The sequence below is a fragment of the Triticum dicoccoides genome, chromosome 5B (assembly GCF_002162155.2).
Source record: "Triticum dicoccoides isolate Atlit2015 ecotype Zavitan chromosome 5B, WEW_v2.0, whole genome shotgun sequence".
Classification (NCBI taxonomy): domain Eukaryota; kingdom Viridiplantae; phylum Streptophyta; class Magnoliopsida; order Poales; family Poaceae; genus Triticum; species Triticum dicoccoides.
Window position 1 is genome coordinate 164,143,149 of NC_041389.1, and position 27,147 is coordinate 164,170,295.

General features: G+C 47.9%; 1 pseudogene; it reads left to right on the plus strand.

The window, feature by feature from the left end:
* Positions 1-6,518: 6,518 nt before the first annotated feature.
* The window catches only part of LOC119309272, a 100,442-nt pseudogene continuing 79,813 nt past the window's right edge, over positions 6,519-27,147 (plus strand).

Sequence of the window (27,147 nt, forward strand, 5' to 3'; positions counted from 1 at the left end):
TCCCCAAGCTTAGACTCTTGAGTCTCCTTGAATATTTACTTGGGGTGCCTTGGGAATCCCCAAGCTTGAGCTCTTGCCTCTCCTCATTTTCCTCATATTGAGACCTTCTTGATCAAACACTTCATCCACACAAAACTTCAACAGAAAACTCGGTAAGATCCGTTAGTATAATAAAGCAAATCACTACTCTAGGTACTGTTGCAAACCAACTCATATTTTATTTTTGCATTGTGTCTACTGTAATATAACTTTTCCATGGCTTACTCCACTGATAGAAATTGATAGTTTCATCAAAACAAGCAAACTATGCATCAAAAACAAAATCTGCCAAAAACAGAACAGCCTGTAGCAATCTGAACATTCACCATACTTCTGGTACCCCAAAAATTCTACCAAAATTAGGAAAAATAAACAATTTGTACAGCAAGACAGTTCAAAAAGTTTCAGAATCGTTTGACGTTCCAGTAAAAATGTAAAATCGTGCACTACAGCCAAAGTTTCTGTCCTGCATCGTACAAACCAACAAGCATTGTAAACATCCTAAAGGCAAACATTGGCACATTATTTTTATAATACAATGGAATTGTACAAGGGGATAATTATTTTTGATGAAAAGTTTCTGTAATTAAGATTCACAAAGTTTCCGTGATCATGAACAAAGTTCAAGGAGCTCTCCCACTTGAACAATGTTTGTCTTTCTTACTTTCACTTTCCTTTTTGAAAAGTTTTGGGTTCCCCTCCTTATTTATTTTTTGTTTTTAAACTTTATGAAAGCACACAACAGCAATAAATGACTCTCTAAAACTTCCGGGTTGTTTCCCTGGCAGCGCTTTCTTTAAAGCCATTAAGCTAGGCATAAAGTGCTCAAGTAATGGATCCACCCGGATCCCAAGGTATATCAAAGCCAATTTTAATTAACAATGATTTGTAATTTAGTAGTGAGCACAAAGTAACATATATCAAGCAACAACGAAGTCTAACTCTCTTCCTATGCATCGGTATGTCATAAAAGAACAATTCATGCACACATAGTAAAGGCCAATGCATAGTATAAGTAGTTTCTTGCAATTTTATCATATTGGAAACATAGAGAGGTGGAGATATAGTTACTCTCTCATAATAATAGGAGCAGCAAGCACATGCAGATCACATTCATCAAAATTATCATGTGCAATGGTAAAAGGCAACCCATCAATATAATCCTTAATAAGCACAAACTTCTCCGATATAGTGTAGTTTGGAGAATTCAAAAAGATAATAGGACTATCATGCGTGGGTGCAATAGCAACAATTTCGTGTTTAACATAAGGAACTATACCAAGTTCATCTCCATAAGCATAATCCATATTGGCATCTTGGCCACAAGCATCATCAAAAAGGGATATTTCAAGAGAATCAACAGGATCATAACAATCATCATAGCAATCATCCTTCGGTAAGCGCGAAGGGGAATTAAACAATGTATGAGTTGAAGAGTTACTCTCATTAGAAGGTGGGCATGGGTAGGTAATCCGCTCTTCCTCCTTTTGTTCTTTGCTCTCCTCATCATCTTTTTCATCCAATGAGCTCACAGTTTCATCAATTCCTTCTTCCATAGATTCCTGCAAAATATTAGTCTCTTCTTGGACAGTGGAGGAGTTCTCAATATATGGTTTAACATAGGCATTAGAAGCACAATTGTCATAACAATATTTATGTATGGCAAAATTTTCAGATTTGTAAAGAGTAGCATCATACGTTTCAATCAAAGAAGCAATTTCATAAGCACCCTTAAAAGCAACAAATTCTTCAATTTGTTGAACATCATAGTAATTATAAACACCCTTAGGATATGAAGATACAATTCCATTATCACTAAACTCACATTGGTAGGGAAGGTGTTTCTTAGGGTTTTCAGAACAACAAGTAATATCATATATTTCACATAAATTCCAAGCATAGCATTGCAAACGATGAATTGATCCAGTAAAAGTTTCCCTTTTTCAGATATACGGTGTCACACATAACAAGCATGCTCATCTAAAGATTTTCTCTCAACTAAGCTAGTTGGGGTTTCAGCACGAGCACAAAGGGATCAAAGATGATCCAAGTAAAAAGCTGCAGGAGTGTGATAGATTTTGAGTGGTTCTTCAACCATTGGTTCAGTAGGAACAACTAATTTTTTTGGTATTTTGCATTTCCTACCCATAACTAAAGATAGAAAACAACTAAGAACAGCAAATAAAAATTACTTGGTGATAAAGCAAACAAGCACACACGAGAATATTCACCCCACGCTATGACTCCCCAGCAACGGTGCCAGAAAAAGGTCTTGATAACCCACAAGTGTAGGTGATCAATTGTAGCCTCTTTCGATAAGAATGTCGAACCCAACGAGGAGCTAAAGGTAGAACAAATATTCCCTCAAGTTCTATCGACCACTGATACAACTCTACGCACGCTTGACGCTCGCTTTACCTAGAACAAGTATGAAACTAGAAGTACTTTGTAGGTGTTGTTGGGTAGGTTTGCAAGATAGTAAAGAACATGTAAATATAAACTAGGGGCTGTTTAGGTAAAGAAGCAAGAAAGTAAATATAGCGAGTGTGGAAAAGTGGTGGTAGGAGTTGTGAAATTGTCCCTAAGCAATTGACTACTTTACTAGACCAATAGCAAGTTTTATGTGGGAGAGGCATAAGCTAACATACTTTCTCTTCTTGGATCATATGCACTTATGATTGGAACTCTAGCAAGCATCCGCAACTACTAAAGATCATTAAGGTAAAACCCAACCATAGCATTAAAGCATCAAGTCCCCTTTATCCCATACGCCACAACCCCCTTACTCGGGTTTATGCTTCTGTCACTCAAGCAACTCACTATAAGCAAATCATGAACATATTGCAACACCCTACAGCGGGAATCCCTCACGCTTGCGCGACACGGAGGGCACAATAAGATAGCAACATAACCACAAGCAAATTAAACCAATCATAGCAATTCACCAATCACCGATAGGACAACGAAAATCTACTCAGACATCATAGGATGGCAACACATCATTGGATAATAATATGAAGCATAAAGCACCATGTTCAAGTAGAGGGTACAGCGGGTTGCTGGAGAGTGGAATACTGAATATAGATGGGGGAAGGTGATGGAGATGTTGGTGAAGATGGCAGAGGTGTTGGTGAAGATCGCGGTGATGATGATGGACTCCGGCGGCGTTCCGGTGCCACCGGAAGCGAGGGGGAGAGAGCCCCCTTCTTCTTCTTCTTCCTTGACCTTCTCCCTAGATGGGAGAAGGGTTTTGCCTCTGGTACATGGCCTCCATGGCGTGGGAGGGGCGAGAGCCCCTCCGAGATTGGATCTGTCTCTCTGTCCCTCTCTATTTCTGGGTTCTCAGATTCTGCCCTTTCACGGTTTCTTATATATCCAGAGATCCGTAACTCCGATTGGATTGAAACCTTCGCCTAGATTTTTCTCCGAAAATTAGCTTTCTTGCGGCAAAAGAAGAGAAGCAACTGCCTTACAGGGAGCCCAAGAGGGTCAGGGGCGTGCCTGCCCCCTGCCTCGTGGCCCCCTCCGGCACCGTATCGTGTTGATTTTTCTTCCCAAAAATCATAAACATTCCAAAAATATTCTCCGTCCGTTTTTATCCCGTTTGGACTCCGTTTGATATGGGGTTTCTACGAAACTTAAAACATGCAACAAACAGGAACTGGCATTGGGCACTGGATCAATATGTTAGTCCCAAAAATAATATAAAAAGTTGCCAAAAGTATATCGAAGTTGTAGAATATTTGCATGGAACAATCAAAATTATAGATATGACGGAGACGTCAGCATATTCCGAGCTGACGTGGAGACGATTTTTTATGACCCGAGAAGTCATTGTCGGCCCGACTGCTGAACAGGCGATCAAGACGAAGCCGCCCAGCCGGAGGGTTTGGCCTAAGGCCAGAGCTCCCCCAGAGGTGATGGTGTCCTTGATAACAAGGCGAGCCATCAACCCTATCTTCGACGTCACAGTGGAACTCTCAATGAAAGCACCAATGTCAGTGTCAACACTGGCGGATCTCGGGTAGGGGGTCCCGAACTGTGCGTCTAAGGCTAATGGTAACAGGAGGCGGGGGACACAATGTTTACCCAGGTTCGGGCCCTCTGGATGGAGGTAATACCCTACTTCCTGCTTGATTGATCTTGATGATATGAGTATTACAAGAGTTGATCTACCACGAGATCGTAGAGATTAAACCCTAGAAGCTAGCCTATGATTATGATTGTTCTTGTCCTACAGACTAAACCCTCCGGTTTATATATGTCGGATTAGGGGTTCCGGCAGACCCTCAAGGTTCGAACTCTGGGGTGCACACTGAGATCACACCTACTGCCTACCCGTGTCTCGTCGCATCGCAAGGATCTAAAACTACACGAAGAACAACACAAGGGACACAAGGTTTATACTGGTTCGGGCCACCATTGTGGTGTAACACCCTACTCCAGTGTGTGGTGTGTGGATTGCCTCTGGGGCTGATGATGATTAGTACAAGGGAGAACAGCCTCGCGAGGGTCTGTTCTTGGCTGGCGCGATGAACTGCTAGGGGGAGTTCAGTCGCTTCTCTCTCTCTCTCTCTCTCTCTCTCTCTCTCTCTCTCTCTCTCTCTCTCTCTCTCTATCTATCTTTCTATCCTTGTTCTCTCGATGCCTCTACCTTGTGGGTGGCTAGTCCTATTTATAGGGGGAGGCCCTGGGCCTCTCCCCAAATATTGAGCGGGAAGGGCGCCAGTAATTGGCCATTTTGAAGGGGAACATCTAGTACACTTATCCTGACTAAAGTTGGTCCTCGCCTGCCAAAGACCCTGGTGATGATGTCGGCTTGGGCTCCACGATGACCTCCGTTCTGCCGTCCTGGTGGTCTTGGTCTTGTTGCACCGAAATGGTTGCCTTTGCTCGATACCCTTGCTAGTGCTTGCCCCCTTTGCACCAAAGAGGAAACAAGGACTCTGCGCAGGCCGGCGCCCGCCTGGTGCCCGCCTGGCCTTGGTCGTCATGGCTTGCGTCATGAGCACCTCGCGAGGTACCCCGCCTTGATCTCTCCGCCTCCTCACGAGCCAGCCTGACGAGGCCGTGACCGAGTAAGCCTCCTACCGTCCGCCCCGCGAGGCTTGGCCCCTCGCGAGGGTCTTGAGCGTGTGTCGATGAAGATGGGCCGTACTGGGCCACTCCTTGAGCCTCGACGCAGGCAAGTCTGGGTACCCCCGTTCCCAGAACACCGACAGTAGCCCCCGGGCCCAAGGCGCGCCTGGACTTGGCTTAGCAGGGAAGTGAAGGGGCAAGTGCGAAGCGCCGCGGGTCCCAATAGCCTGCGGCCTCGGGCGCCGCGTGGCGGTTGATTGGACATGGGCGTCCTGGCTCCCCACGACACCTCGGCAACTATATGAATTGATAAGGGAGCGGTACCCGTCTAGGCTTACCTTCTTTGCATTCTCCTTCTCTGCCCAGATCCCCTTTCTCGCTCCTATCCTTCTTGCTTCCGAAATCCCCAGATCTGCTCCAACCCTGCATCCTAGCAAGGCATGGCGCCTCGCCAGACCCCAGCCGGAGCACGGTGCTCGCCCGCTCTGGATCCTCCGAATGTGTCGGAGAAGAACCTTGCTCGGACGCGCCAGATGATGGCGGCGCAAGGCAACGACGGGGCGACCGCGCTCAGGGTTGGCTCCACCCTTCCTCAGGGCAGGGGAAGCACCTTCTACCCGCTCTTCGTGAGCGCCATCGCCGCCGGTCTGGTGCCCCCCTTTTTCGAGTTCTTCCTTTTTGTTCTCCACCATTACAACCTACAAGCTCTGCACCTCCACCCCAACTCTGTTCTTCTCCTGGCGATTTTCGCCTACTACTGCGAAGCCAATGTTGGCGTAAGGCCCTCAGTGGCCTTGCTGCGCCATTACTTTTACCTCCAGGTCTCTCGCGGCCCCATCACCGCTTGCACGAGCTTCGTCGCGTATGGCAGCTCCAACGCCATCTCGAAGCCCGGGAAGAGGATTGAGGGCTTCAGGAGCAAGTGGGTCATGGTGGATGCTGGGCGCGTCCACTCTCGGCTGATTCTGCCCACGGGGCAGCCCAGGTCTGTTGACACTTGGTCCCGCGCGGAGCTCGTTGATCCCCACGTGAAGCCAGTTCTGGAGAGGATGGACGCGGACCTGTGGCCGGACAACATGGCGACGACAAAACTGACCGGGGCGTCGCTCCTGAGGGAGTTCTTGGAGCACCGGGTGGCTCCGCTCCAGGAATACTCGCTTCCGCTGTGGAGGCTCGGGGGGGGCGATGCTGCCCTTCGCCCGAACCTCGAAGCCCTGACCGACGAAGATCTGGCCGCGGTCCTCTAATCCTTGGTTGGGGGTGACGTGGCGAGACTGGAGGGTGCTCCTATGCCCCTGTTCCTTCGGGAGGATTGGGAGCAGGTGGTGAACTCCATGTCCGCTTTCCACGGGGACGGGCCTGTGCCCACGAAGGTTCCTGAGGACCCAGCGGCCCTGGTGATGGTGAATGTATCCTCCGGCGACTCCAGCGGAGAGGAGGAAGAAGAGGAGCCGGAAGAGGAGCCCGATTCTGAGGCGACCGACGGGGAGTCTAGAGTGCCCCTCCCTCGGCACAAGTCCTGCGTTCTTCGCCTCATGCCAGATGATGACGAGGATGGTGACGAGCGAGGTCGTGAGAGCTCGCCCCTAATCCCGAAGAAGGACAGGACGGGGCTAGTTCCCTGCGGGTCTGCTCTGGCTCCGAGGCGATCTACGGACGCGCCTCCTGCTCCCGAGCCTCTTGAGGTTGATCCCAGCACCGGGCTCTCAGGCTTCAAGTTCGGCCGGAGGTTGCTTGAGTCCGCGAGCGATGACCAGTAAGTGCTTGATTCTCGTTTCGCTTCTTGCTTCATTGTTGAGGCTTGACGTCCATATTCTCTGGCTAGGCCGGTGCCTGCATCGAAAAAGCTGAAGGGGGCTCCTGAGGCTTCGTCCGGGGCAGCACCTCCATCCGCGGGAGAAGGGGGTGGCAAGACGCGGGCCTCTCCTGCCCGGTCATCCTCGTGAGGCCTGGCAGTGCTAGCTGGGGCAAGCTCAGCCCCCATGGCCCAAGCGAGTCCCGAGGTGTCTTTGCCCGATGCCACTGTCGCGGTCGTCGGGGCACAGAAGGTCCCGACTCATGATGCTGTGATTACGCTGGCCTCTTCTTCCCCTACTCCGCCAACTGCCATCTCTCCGACTCCTTCTACTGTCATGGATCGTGATGCTGCTGAGCTGGATCGGCTGCGGAAAGATCTTCTGGGCGCCGACCCTTGCTTGGTGGCCGGGCGCTTGGAGCTGGTCTCCGGCCGGGTTCGCTCTGATGCTTCAGTCCGAACGGCGCTGGCTCAGGCCGTGACGGCTTGCAGCGGGGAGAAGCAGGCCATCCTTGAGGCCAAGGCCGCTCGCGACGCCGCCTTGGGTGAGGTTGCGGATGTCCAGGGTCGCTGCAAGGTGTTGGAGAGCGAGCTGCAAGGCATGCGCGACCAGCTCGCCAAGGAATCCCGTGTCCGCCAGGAGAAGGAGGAAAACATGAAGGCTCGTGAGGCGGCCGCCAAGGACCGGGATGCCAAGCTTGATGAGTGCCATGGCCGCTTAGGTGCGCTGGAGCAGGCGTTCAGGCAAAGAGGATCTAGCTGGACGGCAAGGCGCGGGTCCTGGCCGAGGACCGCGTGGCCTTCATGAAGCTGGAGGAGAAGGCTCGCACCTTGCTGAAGTCGCTTTATGACAGCGGCCTGGAGAGCCCGCTGGCCGGCGCCGAGGATGGCCCTGCCAAGTTGCTTCCCTTCTTGGTCCGCGCCCTCGAAGATGTTGCCCTTGGCCTTGGCCCCACGGCTGAGGCCGAGGCGCATGTCCTTTCTTCTGCAGCTCTGACGCGTGTCTTCACCCATGTCTACCTCCGTGACCCCAGCGTTAACCTCGACAGCCTGCTGGAGCCTATGAGTGGCGAGCTTGCCGCCATCGCTGCTGAGGCCGTGAAGGGTCGAGCGGAGGCTCTGCTGGTGAAGTTCCGGGCCTTCAGCACCAAGCCAAAGCGAGGCGCTGCCGATCCTGAGGCTCCACGAGGCGAAGTCGCCCAGCGCAGCTCCGTCACCAGCGATGGCACCGCCAAAAAGTGACTCCTTCGTGGTTCCCGTCCTGCTTTTAGCTCCTACAACATGCATCATGCCTCGTGAAGGCGTTTAAACTTGTGTTTGGCATTGTCAAAGCACTCTATGGACTGTAATATTTGCTTTTGAATTCCTTGAGATTTGCGCTTTTCCTTCCTACTTGCTTGTGTTCTACGTCGGCAGAGCCTGGCCCCACGCATACCTCAGCCGCCGTTAGCCCCGACCGGAAACCAGGACGGGACCAAGGAGTGAGGGGCTACGTGACAAGTTAGGCTCCTGAGTCGCGATGCTCAGGAGTCCCCCTTGACGCGCGAACAGCAAGTAGGCAAGTGAGATGTATGGGTGAATTTACCGTTCTACATCGGCAGAGCCTGGCCCCGCACATACCTCAACCGCTGTTAGCCTTTAGGAACTAAGGGATGAGGGGCTATGTGACCAGTTAGGCTCCTGAGTCGCGATGCTTAGGATTCCCCCTTGACGTTCAAACGACCTTCGTACCTTGGCTCCGCTCGGGGAGAGGCGTGCGACGAACCAGGCCCGAGGGGCCTGGCTGGGTGGCGTGCGCCTGGGCATCACCCAGGCGTAGCCCCCGTGCCCAGCCCCCTCGCGCGGCACTCCCGAGGGGAGGCGTTGCGGTGGGGCTGGACATTGAGCTCTGGGCTCCCTGAGGTTGATGCGGCCGGGGGCCACCCTGAGTTGTTTATCACCAGCGCGGAGCATAGCGCTTTCGTATGTGTACGGGCATAACCGCTCCTCGGCAGTGTCGTCAGCCAGCACGGAGCATGGTGCTTCCATTGGTGCGTGGGAGGGGGATCCCCTCCGGGAGGAGCCCCCGGGGCGTGTACAGCCCCGCCCTGACACATGGCTGGCACGGTAGGGCCTGACGAGCTGTATCTGGGCACCCGTGAGCCAGAGCGGGACTCACGGGGCCCTACCTCAAGGCGGGTTGCGCCTGGCTCTGGGCCTTTACTTGTGATGTGTTCCTGCAAATTTGGTTAGATGTCGGCGCTCTATGTCCTCGGGTCCTGACCCTCGAGTGGGCTCAGCCGTCGCTGGTATGACAGGTCGCGATGCCGTGGACAAGGCCAGAGGGTGAGGGCTGGAGAGCCAGTGAGAGCCCATGAGTCGCGATGCTCAGGTACCCCCCCCCCCTTTAACGTGCAAGCGGCCAACGTGAAGGAAGAAGGGTGCCATGGACAGGCATCAAATAATGATCATGATGGGTCAAACGCGTGACTCGAATAAACGCGAGAGGAAACGTGCCACTGGGTCTGGCCCGGGTGGCTTGGGGATGATGCAGCCCGAGAGGCGCCCCCGATAAAGTAAACTAGAAACATGAACTAAAGGGATACATGCCGTAGGGACGGACCCACACGGCCTGGGAATGATGCAGCCCTGGGGGCGCTCCCAGCTGAAAACGAAACTCGAAGGATGTCACCTGATAATGCTGAAGATGAATGGATGCTGAAGTAGTGGACGGCGTGAGCTGCGGAAGCCGATCCTCACGAGCCCCCAGGCCCAGGAGCCTCGAGAGGCTCCGGGGGCGCTAGTGGCTCTTCGCGGACCATCTCTATCTCCGTCAGGACTGTGGAATGCCTGACCGCTTGAGCCTCCAAGATGCCCCTCATGAGGCGCTGACGCACGACAGTCACGTTCGGCAGGCCGTAAGGCATGCGAACATAGCTGTGGGGTGGGCCTTCGCAGCGTCCCACGCGTGAGGGCCAGAGGCGCTCCTGAGAGGCGGCTTGGTTGAGTCCCTGGTATGTCGACGCATGCGTGCAGCCCACCATCTTCGCCTGGATGGGGAGCTACGGCGGGTAAGCGGCGGCTGCCACTCATGACTCTTAACTCCTGCAGCTCCTGAATGATCTCGCTGACGAACTCCCGAGGGCTTGGCCTTCCTTGCCTTGCTCGTCCCTAAGGGAAACGTGTGTTGAAGCACGCCTCCAAGTGGTGCCTGAGCGCCTCCCTCGTGATCTTAGCAAAGTCGATGGCCCTCCAGGAGAGAGCCCCCAGCCTTGCTCGAAGAGGGCGCCGGGCGCGCCTCCCTATGCGACAGAAGGAGGCGCCCCCTGAACAGGCGCGGACCCTGAGGGGCCTGCCTCCCGAGGGGTCGGAACAGGCGATCTCGTCTTCTTCTTAGGAGCAGCCTCGGGAAGCCTCCCGCTCTTGTGATCTGGGTCTTCAATTGATGCAGCTTGGAAAGCACGCTCCAGAGAACACACAGCGTCTCTCTCTTCACAAGGCACTTTGATGACTCCACCGCTTCCTAGCATCTTGAGGACATTGTAGCCGTGATGAGTCACGGCCATGAACTTGGCCAGGGCTGGGTACCCAAGGATGGCATTGTACGGCAGGCGAATGTGAGCGACGTCGAAGTCAATGAGCTCGGTGTGGTAGTTGTCACGCTTCCCGAAGGTGACAGGAAGGCGGACCTGCCCTAGCGGAACCATGGAACCATCAGTGACTCCTGAGAAAGGCTTGGTTGGCTGCAGCTGATTGTAGGGCACTTGGAGATTGTTGAATGTCTCGACGGATAGGACATTGAGCCCTGCTCCGCCGTCGATGAGGGTCCTGGTGACTTGCACATTGCTGATGATTGGGGAACAAAGCATCGGGAGGACTCCGGCTGTGGCCGCGCACTTGAGCTGGTCCGCTGAACTGAACATGATGGCGCACGCTGACCACCTGAGAGGGCGTGTGGCCTCGAGCTTGGGGAGGACTGCATTCACTTCGCGAGCAACCTGCTTGAAGATGCGCTGAGAGGCCGGGGCTTGTGCGCCGCCCAAGATGCAAGCGATTGCACGCGGCTCCTGGAAGCCTCCAGCCCCCTCGTCCTGATGATGGTCTTCATTCCTCCTTGGCTGTGGTGGCAGAGGAGGGAGGCCCGCATTGCCCTGTGGGTGATCCTCGCGAGGCTGATCCCTCCAACCCCCCTCACGAGGTGGGTCCCTCCAACCTCCCTCACGAGGCTGGTCCTGTCAGCGGTCCTCGCGGGGTCGGTCACGCCACCCTTGGCGAGGGCCACGGTCTTCCCAACGTCCTCCACCTCTTCCTCCTCCTCGGCCATAAGCCCGGTCACTGTGCTCGGGGCGTCAGCCGCCTCGCACGTCTCGTATGGCCCTGAGCTCTTGGCATTCGTTGGTGTTGTGGGTGTGGAGGTCGTGGTACACGTAGTACCGGCTGCCCTTGGATGACTCAGGCTGATCCCTGCCTCGCTTGGTGTCTAGTTCTGCTACAAGTACGGCAGCCCCCTTGCGCTTCACGTCCTTGGTCTTGGGCTTCTTTTCTTCTGGGTCAGCAGCTGGTAGCTCGAGGAGGGAAAGGCGTCCTTCCTCAGACCTAGCGCACTTGGTCGCCAAATTGAACAGCTCCAGGGAAGTGCATAGGTCCTCATGGATCGTGAGCTCCTCCTTCATCTTGACGTCACGTACGCCGTCGGAGAAGGCTGAGATGATGGCCTCCTCAGACACCTTGGGGATCTTAATGCGAGCGTTGTTGAAGCGCTGGATGAACTTCTGCAGGGTCTCTCCCGGCTGTTGCTTGATGCGGCGCAAGTCGCTCATGGTCGGGGGTCGATCGTGTGTGCCTTGGAAGTTGGCGATGAATCAGGTGCGCATCTCGTCCCAGGAGGATATCGTGCCAGGAGCCAGGTTCAGGAGCCAGGTGCGGGCGGCGTCCTTGAGCGCCATGGGGAACCAGTTCGCCATGACCTTCTCGTCCCCGTAGGCGGCTTCGATGCCTAGCTCGTAGAGCTGGAGGAACTCAGCAGGGTCGGTCGTGCCATTGTAGCGCAGGGGCAGATCCGGCTTGAACTTGCCCGACCAGGCCACGCTACGCAGCTCGGCGGTGAAGGCACGGCAGCCTGCAGTGGCCACGGGAGCCCTTTGGTGACGGAGAGCTTGATCTTGCGGGTCTTGGTGCGCTATCGCTTGCAGTAGCGCGGGGTCTTGGCGCGCTGGAGCAGGAGCGCGTTCGTGCCGGGCCGGTGCGGGGAGCACACGGGCAGCTTCTTGGGGCCGAGGAACCTCTTGGCAGCTTTTTCTCTTGCTGCGCTGGCGCCGGACGGAGTGGGTTCTGCCCAGGGGCCACGCGCCTTGGGACCAACGCGCCTTCTTGAGGGGGAGGCAGCTGAGGCGCTCCCGGAGCTTCATCGCCCGCGCAGAGCGGGGCGCAGTGAAGCGAGAGGGATGGTGCAGGGGAGCCCCCAGCAGCGCTGACGAGCTCGGTGATGCAGGTGAGCCACTCGTCGTAGAGGTCGTCGACGGGACGGTAGTGCAAGAGCTCTTGTGCCAGGAGCAGCGCGGCGTGCGCGTCCGCAGGAGCGTGACGGGCGTGGGACGAGGAGCCGGCTGGAGTCAGCGACGGGGTGGCGGTGCGGCCTTCTCGCTGCACCAAAGGATGCAGGGACGACGCCTGCTGCTCGTTCCCCGCCGGGCCGGTGGCGGCGTTGACGGCAGGCGACGGGGAACGACGGGGGCGCCCGCCGACGGGGGCCGTCTGGGCGACGCGAGTGGCGAGAGCGGCCCGGCGCTCGGCGCGGGCTCGACGAGCGTCTGACATGGATGCGACGGGCGGCGAAAACATGAGGCAACAGAAAGCAGATTCCGGCGCACCCCTACCTGGCGCGCCAAATGTTGGATTAGGGGTTCCGGCAGACCCTCAAGGTTCGAACTCTGGGGTGCGCGCGGAGATCACACCTACTGCCTACCCGTGTCTCGTCGCCTCGCAAGGATCTAAAACTACACGAAGAACAACACAAGGGACACAAGGTTTATACTGGTTCGGGCCACCATTGTGGTGTAACACCCTACTCCAGTGTGTGGTGTGTGGATTGCCTCTGGGGCTGATGATGAGTAGTACAAGGGAGAATAGCCTCGCGAGGGTCTGTTCTTGGCTGCCACGATGAACTGCTAGGGGGAGTTCAGTCGCTTCTCTCTCTCTCTCTCTATCTATCTATCTTTCTATCCTTGTTCTCTCGATGCCTCTACATTGTGGGTGGCTAGTCCTATTTATAGGCGGAGGCCTTGGGCCTCTCCCCAAATATTGAGCGGGAAGGGCGCCAACAATTGGCCATTTTGAAGGGGAACATCTAGTACACTTATCATCACTAAAGTTGGCCCTCGCCTGCCAAAGACCCTCACGATGACGCCGGCTTGGGCTCCACGATGACCTCTGTTCTGCCGTCCTGCTGGTCTTGGTCTTGTTGCACCGAAATGGTTGCCTTTGCTCGATACCCTTGCTAGCGCTTGCCCCCTTTGCACCAAAGAGGAAACAAGGACTCTGCGCAGGCCGGCGCCCGCCTGGCCTTGGTCGTCATGGCTTGCGTCATGAGCACCTCGCGAGGTACCCCGCCTTGATCTCTCCGCCTCCTCATGAGCCAGCCTGACGAGGCCATGCCCGAGGAAGCCTCCTGTCGTCCGCCCCGCGAGGCTTGGCCCCTCGCGAGGGTCTTGAGCGTGTGTCGATGAAGATGGGCCATACTGGGCCACTCCTTGAGCCTCGCCGCAGGCCGCAGGCAGGCAAGTCTGGGTACCCCCGTTCCCAGAACGCTGACAATATAGACACCGGAGGGGGCTAGGGTTACACAAAGTCAGTTACAGAGAAAGGAATCTTCATATCCTAACCGCCAAGCTTGCCTTCCATGCAAAGGAGAGTCTCATTCGGACACGGGAGGAAGTCTTCTACCTTGTATCTTCATAATCCAACAGCCCGGCATATGCATATAGTCCGGCTGTCCGAGGACCCCTTAATCCAGGACTCCCTCAACATCCCAATGGGTTTTTTTACATAAAAATGGCCCAACGTATTAATGGGCCGACTGTAACGACGGGCTGAATTTGGCCCACAAGCAGAAAATGACAGTAACGGGCCATAAGTAGCCGAATGCTGGAAATGAGCCCAAGAATAAATGGGCCCTGAGAAGGCCGAATGATCTTGGGCTGGAAACGGCCCAATGGAATAATGGGTCGTTAATGGGTATAAAGTGATACACTGTTCATTATGGGCCAGTTTCACCACGGGCCTTTAATGGGCCAAGAGTTACAAAGGGCCTCATATGGGCCGAAAGACGTCATGGGCCATACATGGGCCGGAAGTTAAAACGGGCTAGAATCATATTAGACGGCCCAGATGACGCTACTGGGCCTAATTCGGAGAGGTCATAATGGGCCCTGGGTTAGCGGGTTGTAAATGGGCTATATGCGAACAGGCCGTTAACAGGCTTTCCGTGGGCCAGCCCGCCACCTTTTGACAAAGTCAAACGGGCTGGCCTTTTCACAGGAATGGGCCTCTGTTGGGCCGTGCCACGTGTCGACGTATCATAGGCGCCTTGGGCCCAATGAGTGGATGACATATGTCCCAATGGTGAGCCGACACGTGTTTCCTCCAGCCAATGATGATTTTACACGTGGAAAATCCCCATTCGTCGGGGCTGTTAACGGGTTATCGGATCTAAAACCAGAGCCGATAGCTTAACGGTGTTCCGTTACGGTGGATGCCACGTGTCGGTCACCCTTGACAAAAGCACTTATGTGACGCGCGATTTATCGTCATGGAAGTGGACACTTCCGTGATGATAATTTTGGTAATGTCATGGAACACTTCTACGACAGCTTAGGTATGACTATCTTGATTCTTTCATAAAATCGTCATGGATGTACATGCATGACAAAAAACGTGACCTACTATGACAAACACGTATCATCACGGAGGTATATTTTTTGTAGTGGATGCGGTGGCCGGGCGCCCAACGTGCAATGCATCCTTTGGCCCCATCCTGTCCGCCATGGCCAATATGTCATGTATTAATATTTCAAACAAGTTTGCACTTCCAAAAATTAATTGTCTCAAATAGAAATAGTTTTACAACCAAATCAAAATTGTCTTGAATAAAATAGTTTTACAACCAAATCGAAATTGTCTTGAATAACATTGATGAACCAATACATCTATTGGTTGCCAATGTGATTCCACATGTGCTAAACCAAGTCATTTTGAAGATCCAAATGAGTGTGCCAATCACGCAGTTTACGATGGAATTGAGTAAACTGTTCAAACATGGCCGGTTCTTGGTGCATGGGCTCAACATTTTCACCTTGAAAATCAAATCCTTGGTCGAAGATGTTGTTATCATGCTCGTCCTCGATGATCATGTTGTGCATGATCACACAAGCATTCATCACCTCCAAAAGCTTCCCTTCATCCCATGTCGGTTCAAGGTGTCGAACAATACCCCATCGGGATTGAAGCACACCAAAAGAACGCTCCACATCCTTTCTAGCACTCTCTTGCATTTGGGCAAATCTCTATCTCTTCTCACCTTGGGGTTTTGAGATTGTGTTCACAAAAGATGACCACTAAGGATATATATACCATCAGCTAGGTAGTATCCCTTGTTGTAGTGCTGGTTGATGGCCCACAACTATAGGGGATAAATAGTCCTTTCAATAAGTAAGAGTGTCAAACCCAACGAGGAGGAGAAGGAAATGACAAGCGGTTTCAGCAAGGTAATGTCTGCTGATACGTCTCCAACGTATCTATAATTTATGAAGCATTCATGCTATTTTATTATCTGTTTTGAATGATTACGGGCTTTATTATACACTTTTATATTACTTTTGGGACTAATCTACTAACCGGAGGCCCAGCCCATATTGCTGTTTTATTGCCTGTTTCAGTATTTCGAAGAAAAGGAATATCAAACGGAGTCCAAATGGATGAAACCTTCGGGAGCGTGATTTTTGGAAAGGATAAGATCCGGGAGACTTGGAGTTCAAGCCAGGGAAGGTTCGAGGAAGCCAGGAGATAGGAGGGCGCGCCCCGTGTCTCCTGGGCCCCTCGAGGTTCCCCCGACCGACTTCTTTCGCCTATATAAGTCCACGTACCCTAAAGACATCTAATACGAAGATAGATCGGGAGTTCCGCCGCCACAAGCCTCTGTAGCCACCAAAAACCTCTCGGGAGCCTGTTCCGGCACCCTGCCGGAGGGGGAATCCCTCACCGGTGGCCATCTTCATCATCCCGGCACTATCCATGACGAGGAGGGAGTAGTTCACCCTCGGGGCTGAGGGTATGTACCAGTAGCTATGTGTTTGATCTCTCTCTCTCTCTCTCTCTCTCTCGTGTTCTCTCTATGGCACGATCTTGATGTATCGCGAGCTTTGCTACTATAGTGGGATCTTATGATGTTTCTCCCCCTCTACTCTCTTGTGATGAATTGAGTTTTCCTCTTGAAGTTATCTTATCGGATTGAGTCTTTGCGGATTTGAGAACACTTGATGTATGTCTTGCCGTGCTTATCTGTGGTGACAATGGGATATTCACGTGATCCACTTGATGTATGTTTTGGTGATCAACTTGCGGGTTCCGCCCATGAACCTATGCATAGGGGTTGGCACACGTTTTTGTCTTGACTCTCCGATAGAAACTTTGGGGCACTCTTTGAAGTACTTTTGTGTTGGTTGAATAGATGAATCTGAGATTGTGTGATGCATATCGTATAATCATGCCCATGGATACTTGAGGTGACAATGGAGTATCTAGGTGACATTAGGGTTTTGGTTGTTTTGTGTCTTAAGGTGTTATTCTAGTACGAACTCTTGAATAGATTGATCCAAAAGAATAACTTTGAGGTGGTTTCGTACCCTACCATAATGTCTTCGTTTGTTCTCCGCTATTAGTGGCTTTGGAGTGACTCTTTGTTGCATGTTGAGGGATTGTTATATGATCTATCTATGTTATTATTGTTGAGAGAACTTGCACTAGTGAAAGTATGAACCCTATGCCTTGTTTCCTACCATTGCAATACCGTTTGTGCTCACTTTTATCATTAGTTACCTAGCTGTTTTTATAATTTCAGATTACAAATACCTATGTCTACCATCCATATTGCACTTGTATCACCATCTCTTCGCCGAACTAGTGCACCTATACAATTTACCATTGTATTGGGTGTGTTGGACACAAGAGACTCTTTGTTATTTGATTGCAGGGTTGCTTGAGAGAGACCATCTTCATCCTACACCTCCCACGGATTGATAAACCTTAGGTCATCCACTTGAGGGAAATTTGCTACTGTCCTACAAACCTGTGCACTTGCAGGCCCAACAACGTCTACAAGAAGAAGGTTGTGTAGTAGACATCAAGCTCTTTTCTGACGCCGTTGCCGGGGAGGTGAGTGCTTGAAGTTATATCTTTAGATCTTGCAATCAAATATTTTTGTTTCTTGTTTTATCACTAGTTTAGTTTATAAAAGAAAACTACAAAAAAATGGAATTGAGTTTGTCTCATACGCTTCATCTTTTTAATATCTTTCGTGAGTATGATGAAAAGGAAAATTGTGCTCAAATGCTAGAAGAAGAATTACATAGAATGCTTGGCATGAAATATGTGAATGATGAGCATGATTGCAATGTTGTTAGTATGAATTCCTTGAATATCCATGATGCTAATGATATGTAAAGCCACAAGCTTGGGGATGCTATGTTTGATGAAGATGATATTTTTTGTCCCCCAAGTTTTGATGAGAAAATTTATTATGATGAAAGCATGCCTCCTATTTATGATGATTACATTGATGAAAGTGGGTTTGGAAGAGTGTCAACTTTAGGAAGTAGTTATCCCTCTATTTTGAAGGATGTTGAATCTTATTGTGATGAATATGAAAGTGGATTTGGAAGAGTGTCAACTTTATTTAGTGATGATTCCACTATCTTGGAAGAGGTTTCAATCGATTATGATGAGAACAAAGTTGCTACTTATGATGATTATTGTGATGAAACTTATGCTATAAAAAGTAGTGATGATTATATTTATAAAACTTATCATGATTATGATTACCCTTTTGCTGAACATTACTCTTTTAATGTGGAAACAATTTTTAGTGTTCAAGTCTTTTATGATACTTCCACTATTCCGAATGAGAAGAAATTTGCTTATGTGGAGAGTAGTAAAATTTCTATACTTGTGCATCATGAAAAGAATGCTTTAGGTGCTGGATATATTGTTAAATTCATTCATGATGCTACTGAAAATTATTATGAGGGAGGAATATATGCTTGTAGGAATTGCAATAATATCAAGTTTCCTCTCTATGTGTTGAAAATTTTGAAGCTATGCTTGTTTTACCTTCCTATGCTAGTTGATCCTTGTTCCCATAAGTTGTTTGCTCACAAAATCCCTATTCATAGGAAGTGGGTTAGACTTAAATATGCTAGTCATATGCTTCATGATGCTCCCGTTATGTTTCAGTTCTTATCTTTTATGTGAGCATCATTGCCATCATCATGCCTAGCTAGAAAGGCATTAAAGAAAAGCGCTTGTTGGGAGACAACCCAATATTTACCCTTACTATTTTTGTATGTCCATGTGATTATACTACTGTAGTAATCATGTCTTATAGCTTTTGTTTCAAAAAAGTGCCAAGTAAGACCTTTAGGATAGCTTACGGTGATAGTTGTGTTGATCCTGCTGAAAATCAGAAACTTTTGCATCCAGTAAATTAGTTTTGTTAATTCACAGAAATGTGATTCTGATATTATTATTTTTGCTACGGATTGTTACACAAATTTCTTATGACTTCCTAATTTTGTAGAATTTTTGGAGTTCCATAAGTATACGTTTTATACAGATTACTACATACTGTTCTGTTTTTGACAGATTCTGTTTTCTATGTGTTGTTTGCTTATTTTGATGAATCTATGAGTAGTACCGGAGGGTATGAACCATATAGAAGTTAGAATACAGTAGATATTACACCAATATGAATTTAGAATGAGTTCATTACATTACCTAAGTGGTGGTTTTATTTTCTTACCCTAACGGAGCTTACGAGTTTTCTGTTGAGTTTTGTGTTGTGAAGTTTTCAAGTTTTGGGTAAAGATTCGATGGACTATGGAATAAGGAGTGGCAAGAGCCTAAGCTTAGGGATGCCCAAGGAACCCCAAGGTAATATTCAAGGACAACCAAGAGCCTAAGTTTGGGGATGCCCCGGAAGGCATCCCCTCTTTCGTCTTCGTTCATCGGTAACTTTACTTGGAGCTATATTTTTATTCACCACATGATATGTGTTTTGCTTGGAGCGTCATTTTTTTGTTAGTATTTGCTTTATGTCATTTATAATAATGTTTTGCATCTTTATTTTTCAATAAAAATGTCAAGGATAGCCTTTACCATGCTTATTTTGCTAGTATACATGTTGCTGTTTGAAAACAGAAAGTTTACCGCTGTTGCAAAAATTCCCTAGAAAAGTCAGAGAATGGTATAATGTTGAAACTTTTTGCATATTGAGCTCTGATAAATATTCTACAGCGTAGTATTTTTCTCATAATTTTTGGAGTTAGGGAAGTATGATGAATCTTGCATTCTTTACAGACTATACTGTTTTGGCAGATTGATGTTATGTTTGCATTGTTTGCATATATTTGCTTGTTTAATGATTCTATTTTAGGATAGGAGTATTAAATATGCAGAGGCATTTAGTATGCAATGTTGAATAATAATTTTAGTGATTTGTTACAGTAGAAAATGATAAGGTTTTGCATTGGTTTATACTAACCTATCTCATGAGTTCTTGTTGAGTTTTATGTGGATGAAGTTTTTGAGAAATAGAGAAACCATGATATGAGAGGAATTAAGGAGACACAAAAGTTCAAGCTTGGGGATGCCCAAGGCACCCCAAGATAATATTTAAAGAAGTCTCGAGCATCTAAGCTTGGGGATGCCCCGTTAGGCATCCCACCTTTCTTCTTCAACAACTATCGGTTAGTATCGGTTGAGCCTAAGTTTTTGCTTCTTTACATGAGTTGTGCTATCCTTGCAACGTCATTTTATTTTGTTTTGCTTGCTGTTTGAATACAATACCAATATCTGAAATTCTTTAATGAGAGAGAGTCTTCACATAGTTACATAATTATTTAGCTACTCATTGATCTTCACTTATATCTTGTTGGAGTAGTTTGTCATTTACTCGTGTGCTTCACTTATATCCTATGAGTAAATGGTTGAATGAGTTGAATGTCATAAATCTGAAATTATATATGTCTCATTTGCTTATCCCATGGGGAGTAATGACTTCACATCTAAGAAGTAGAGGTTGTAAATTTATTGAAGGTTAGCAAGCATTGTATTGGTCATTTGAACAATTCATGAAAGAATATTGAAGGAAGAGCGATTTCACATATAAATATACTATCCTAGACATCTTTCATGGTTGTGAGCACTCATTAAGTATGACATGCTAAAGAGTTGATGTTGGACAAGGAAGACAACATAATGGGTTATGTTTTCTCACATCTCAGATAAAGTATATTGTCATGGATCATTCAAACATGTTGAGATTGTCTTTCCCCCTCATGCTAGCCAAAATTCCTTGCACCAAGTAGAGATACTACTTGTGCTTCCAAATATCCTTAAACCCAGTTTTGCCATGAGAGTCCACTATACCTACCTATGGATTGAGTAAGATCCATCAAGTAAGTTGTCATCGGTGCAAGCAATAAAAATTGCTCTCTAAATATGTATGATCTATTAGTGTGAAGAAAATAAGCTTTATACGATCTTGTTATGGAAGCAATAAAAGCGACGGACTGCATAATAAAGGTCCATATACAAGTGGCAATATAAAGTGACGTTCTTTTGCATTAAGATTTTGTGCATCCAACCATAAAAGCGCATGACAACCTCTGCTTCCCTCAGCGAAGGGCCTATCTTTTACTTTATGACTTTTACTTTATGCAAGAGTCAAGGTGATCTTCACCTTTCCCTTTTTTATTTTATCCTTTGGCAAGCACCTCGTGTTGGAAAACATCCTGATATATATATCCAATTGGATGTAAGTTAGCATGAACTATTATTGTTGACATCACCCAAAGGTGAATACGTTGGGAGGCAACACTATAAGCCCCTATTTTTCTCGGTGTCCGATTAAAACTTCATAACCATAAGTATTGCTTGAGTGTTAGCAATTGTAGAAGACTATATGATAGTTGAGTATGTGGAGTTTGCTAAATCAAAGCTCTGACATGGACCCTTCCTGAAAATAAGATGAATTGCAATTGTTTGATGACTAAGAATGAAGTTTGCTAGTTTTCAAGAAAGTTTATGGTCTATGCTTTAACATGTGAATTGCTTGTTACTTGTTCGTGAGAAGTTTTATGAGATGAACTACTGTTATGACATATAATCATGCTAGAAAAGGTGATTGAAATTATCATTGATCAAACTTGTGCACCTTCTAGCATTCACACTTCATAAATTCTTTCTTTTATCATTTACCTACTCGAGGACGAGCAGGAATTAAGCTTGGGGATGCTGATACGTCTCCAACATATCTATAATTTATGAAGCATTCATGCTATTTTTTTATCTGTTTTGAATGATTATGGGCTTTATTATACACTTTTATATTACTTTTGGGACTAATCTACTAACCGGAGGCCCAGCCCATATTGTTGTTTTATTGCCTGTTTCAGTATTTTGAAGAAAAGGAATATCAAACGGAGTCCAAACAGAATGAAACCTTTGGGAGCGTGATTTTTGGAAAGGATGTGATCCTGGAGACTTGGAGTTCAAGCCAGGGAAGGTTCAAGGAAGCCAGGAGATAGGAGGGCGCGCCCACCCCCCTGGGTGCGCCCCTGTCTCTTAGGCCCCTCGAGGCTCCCCCGACCGACTTATTTCGCCTATATAAGTCCACGTACCCTAAAAACATCGAATACGAAGAAAGATCGGGAGTTCCGCCGCCGCAAGCCTCTGTAGCCACCAAAAACCTCTCGGGAGCCCGTTCCGACACCCTGTCGGAGGGGGAATCCCTCATCGGTGGCCATCTTCATCATCCCGGCGCTTTCCATGACGAGGAGGGAGTAGTTCACCCTCCAGGCTGAGGGTATGTACCAGTAGCTATGTGTTTGATCTCTCTCTCGTGTTCTCTCTATGGCATGATCTTGATGTATCGCGAGCTTTGCTACTATAGTTGGATCTTATGATGTTTCTCCCCCTCTACTCTCTTGTGATGAATTAAGTTTTCCTCTTGAAGTTATCTTATCGGATTGAGTCTTTAAGGATTTGAGAACACTTGATGTATGTCTTGCCGTGCTTACCTGTGGTGACAATGGGATATTCACGTGATTCACTTGATGTATGTTTTGGTGATCAACTTGCGGGTTCCGCCCATGAACCTATGCATAGGGGTTGGCACACGTTTTTGTCTTGACTCTCCGGTAGAAACTTTGGGGCACTCTTTGAGGTACTTTTGTGTTGGTTGAATAGATGAATCTAAGATTGTGTGATGCATATCGTATAATTATGCCCACGGATACTTGAGGTGACAATGGAGTATCTAGGTGACATTAGGGTTTTGGTTGATTTGTGTCTTAAGGTGTTATTCTAGTACGAAGTCTTGAATAGATTGATCCGAAAGAATAACTTTGAGGTGGTTTCGTATCCTACCATAATCTCTTCGTTTGTTCTCCGCTATTAGTGGCTTTGGAGTGACTCTTTGTTGCATGTTGAGGGATTGTTATATTGGAGTGACTCTTTGTTGCATGTTGAGGGATTGTTATATGATCTATCTATGTTATTATTGTTGAGAGAACTTGCACTAGTGAAAGTATGAACCCTATGCCTTGTTTCCTACCATTGCAATACCGTTTGTGCTCACTTTTATCATTAGTTACCTTGCTGTTTTTATAATTTCAGATTACAAATACCTATGTCTACCATCCATATTGCACTTGTATCACCATCTCTTCGCCGAACTAGTGCACCTATACAATTTACCATTGTATTGGGTGTGTTGGACACAAGAGACTCTTTGTTATTTGATTGCAGGGTTGCTTGAGAGAGACCATCTTCATCCTACACCTCCCACGGATTGATAAACCTTAGGTCATCCACTTGAGGGAAATTTGCTACTGTCCTACAAACCTGTGCACTTGCAGGCCCAACAACGTCTACAAGAAGAAGGTTGTGTAGTAGACATCATCTGTCAGCACTGACATTGTAAGTAACGAGTAGTTTGATAGCAAGGTAATTTGTAACGAGCAAGTAACGGTAACGGTAATAAAAGTGTAGCAAGGTAGCCCAATCCTTTTGAGGCAAAGGACAGGCCAAAACGGTCTCTTATGATAACCAAAGCGTTCTTGAGGGTACACAGGAATTTCTTCTAGTCACTTTCATCATGTTGGTTTGATTTGTGTTCGCTACTTTGATAATTTGATATGTGGGTGGACCGGTGCTTAGGTGTTGTTCTTGCTTGAACAAACATCCTACTTATGATTAACCCCCTTGCAAGCATCTGCAACTACGAGAAAATTATTAAGAATAGTTCTAACCATAGCATTAAACTCTTGGATCCAAATCAGCCCCTTACGGAATAGCGCATAAACTAGGGTTTAAGCTTCTGTCACTCTCGCAACCCATCATCTAATAACTACTCCATAATGCATTCCCTTAGGCCCAAGTATGGTGAAGTGTCATGTAGTCGTCGTTCACATGACACCACTAAGGGAATCACAACATACATATCATCAAAATATCGAACACATATCAAGTTCACATGATTACTTGCAACAAGATTTCTCCTGTGACCTCAAGAACAAAAGTAAGTACTCACAAATGATAATCATTCTCATGATCAGATGGGTATTAAACAACATAATGGATCTGAACATATAAGCTTCCACCAAATAAACCATATAGTAATCAACTACAAGATGTAATCAACACTACTAGTCACCCACAAGTACCAATCTATAGTTCCGATACAAACATTGAACACAAGAGATGAACTAGGGTTTGAGAGGAGATGGTGTTGTTAAAGAAGTTGATGGAGATTACCTTCCCCAACATGGGAGAGTTGTTGGTGATGACGATGACGATGATTTCCCCCTTCGGGACGGAAGTTCCCCCACGGAATCGCTCCACAAGAGGGAAAAAGTGTCCTGCCCAAGTTCCACCTCGAGACGGCGGCGCTTCGTCCCGAAAGTCCTCTCCTGATTATTTTTTCTAGGTCAAAATGACTTATATACTAGAAGATGGGCACCAGAGGTGGGCTGAGGAGGGCACAACCGACCAGGGCGCGCCTGGGCTCCCTGGCGCGCCTGTCACACCCAATATGCAACCCTATCCCAAAGGAACTCGAAGGTCCCACCAAGGATAGAAGCGCATATTGGAGACATTTTTGCAAGGTGGATATCATTACATCGTACCATTACATAATAGTTGGGGATACATACAAGACATACAAACGCCCCAAGAATACATCAACATCATACAAGAGATCAACATCCGACTATGGATGGTACACAAACAGAAACTCAAACAATATCCACCCTGCTAGCCCAGGCTGCCGACCTGGAACCTATCCCTTGATCGAAGAAGAAGCAGAAGAAGAACTCCAAAACAAGTAAGCATTGCTCTCGCGTCATGATCAGCGCATAACCTGTACCTGCAACTGTTGTTGTAGTAATCTGTGAGCCACGAGGACTCAGCAATCCCATTACCATGGGTATCAATACTAGCAAAGCTTAACGGGTAAGGAAGGGGTAAAGTGGTGAGGTTGCAGCAGCGTCTAAGCATATATGGTGGCTAACATATGCAAATAAGAGCGAGAAGAAAAGCAACAGAACGGTCGTGAAGATAGAAGTGATCAAGAAGTGATCCTGAAACTACTTACGTTCATACATAACCCAAAACCGTGTTCACTCTCGGACTCCGTCGAAAAGAGACCATCACGGCTACACACACGGTTGATGCGTTTTAATTAATTCAAGTGTCAAGTTCTCTACAACCGGACATTAACAAATTCCCATCTGCCACATAACCGCGGGCACGGCTCTCGAAAGTTTATACCCTGCAGGGGTGTACCAACTTAGCCCATCACAAGCTCTCACGGTCAACGAAGGATATTCCTTCTCCCAGGAAGACCCGATCAGTCTCGGAATCCCGGTTTACAAGACATTTCGACAATGATAAAACAAGACCAGCAAAGCCGCCCGATGTGCCGACAAATCTCGATAGGAGCTGCACATATCTCGTTCTCAGGGCACACCGGATAGGTCAGCCTACGAGTAAAACCAGACCTCGAGTTGTCCCGTGGTGGCCCCGCAGTCTGCCCATTTTGGACCAACACTCAGAGGAGCACTGGCCCGGGGGGGTAAATAAAGATGACCCTCGGGCTGCGGAAACCCAAGGGAAAAAGGCTTAGGTAGGGAAATGGTAAAACCAAGGTTGGGCCTTGCTGGAGGAGTTTTATTCAAAGCGAACTGTCAAGGGGGTCCCATAAATCACCCAACCGCGTAAGGAACGCAAAATCAAGGAACATAACACCGGTATGATGGAAACTAGGGTGGCAAGAGTGGAACAAAACACCAGGCATAAGGCCGAGCCTTCCACCCTTTACCAAGCATATAGATGCATTAATTAAATAAGAGATATTGTGATATCCCAACATAATCCTGTCCATCATGGAGCAATCTTCAACTTCACCTGCAACTAACAATGCTATAAGAGGGGCTGAGCAAAAGTGGTAACATAGCCAAGCAACGGTTTGCTAGGAAGGGTGAAAAGGTTAGAGGCTGACATGGCAGTTTGGGAGGCTTGATTAGCAAGAGATAGGTAGCGTGGCAAAGCGATAGAACGTAGCAACTAGCATAGCAATGATAGTAGTGAGATCCAGGGTGACGGTCATCTTGCCTGAAATCCCGCAAGGAAGAAGAATGAGTCCATGAAAAAGATGAAGCCACGAAGACGAACCAAGCGTAGACGAACGAATCCTCACGATCGCAACGAAACAGGAACTAACGAGAAGAAGCACAACCGGAAAGAAGCAAACAACAAGGTAAACACACAACACGTAAACATGACATGATGCACAACCAATCATTATGTATGACCAAAGCTACATGAATCTACTCATGGCAAGAGATGATGCATACAAGAGCAACATATCAAAGCAAGTTTAAATGAGGCCGGAAACATGTAACAATTCCGGTAAGTCCTCATATGCAAATTTCGAAATTGGTCCAGATCTGAATAAACCTTATGTTCAAGTTGTTAAAAAGAAAATTAAAAAGCACCAAGATGATCTACACGAAATTCTAGTCAAGTTATATATAAAGTTCATTTAGTTCGGAGCTACGGCCTAGAAGAAATGAGCAAAACAAGTTAAACATGGCATTGATGCAAAAATGCATTCAAACATCAAGCAAACACTCTCAAAACATGGATGCAACATGATAATATGAAACTACATGCAATTCTAAGCAAGTTTCATATAGAGCACACTCAAAATGGAGCAACGGTGCAACACATACACATAGAACAAGTTTAAAGGACAAGCTGTCCAAAACAGCAACTAGGCATCTAGCAAGCATCAAAACAATATGCTACAGCACCTCAACATGAAAACACAAGGCATGGACATTATTTACAGGTAAATCAGAACAAAACATGAATACTGAGCTATCTCCAAAAAACATTAGAACACACTCAAAAGGACATGGCAAGATTGCAAATAATAACAGTTCACACACTTGGCAGAAATCACTCGACATGGCAGAAATAACATCAGGTTGCAATGTTTAGAGCTATCAAACAACATGTTACATCAAGCTATCATGGTAAAATAGAGCATGTCATGCTAATACTAAAGACATAGAACAAAACTCCCTTACTGATCTAATTCCAAAGATCAACAGAAAAGATGGTAGGATCCATGCAAACATGGCAAATGATGACAGATTCAGACATGGTAGGAGCAACGATAAGTAGGCATGTTGGTGAGCTTTTATAAATCACCACAGAGCAACACATGGCATGAAAAGGTAACCAACAGTAAGATGACATGTTTATGAAGCTAAGCATGGCAAGGGCAAGTTCATAGGGTGCATGGCTCACTAGCAAAACACATTGCAAAACTGAACTTAATGTTAACAGGCTGACAGCAACATCATTTAGCAATTTTATGACAAGATTACAACAAGCTACAGCAGGCTATAAATGTA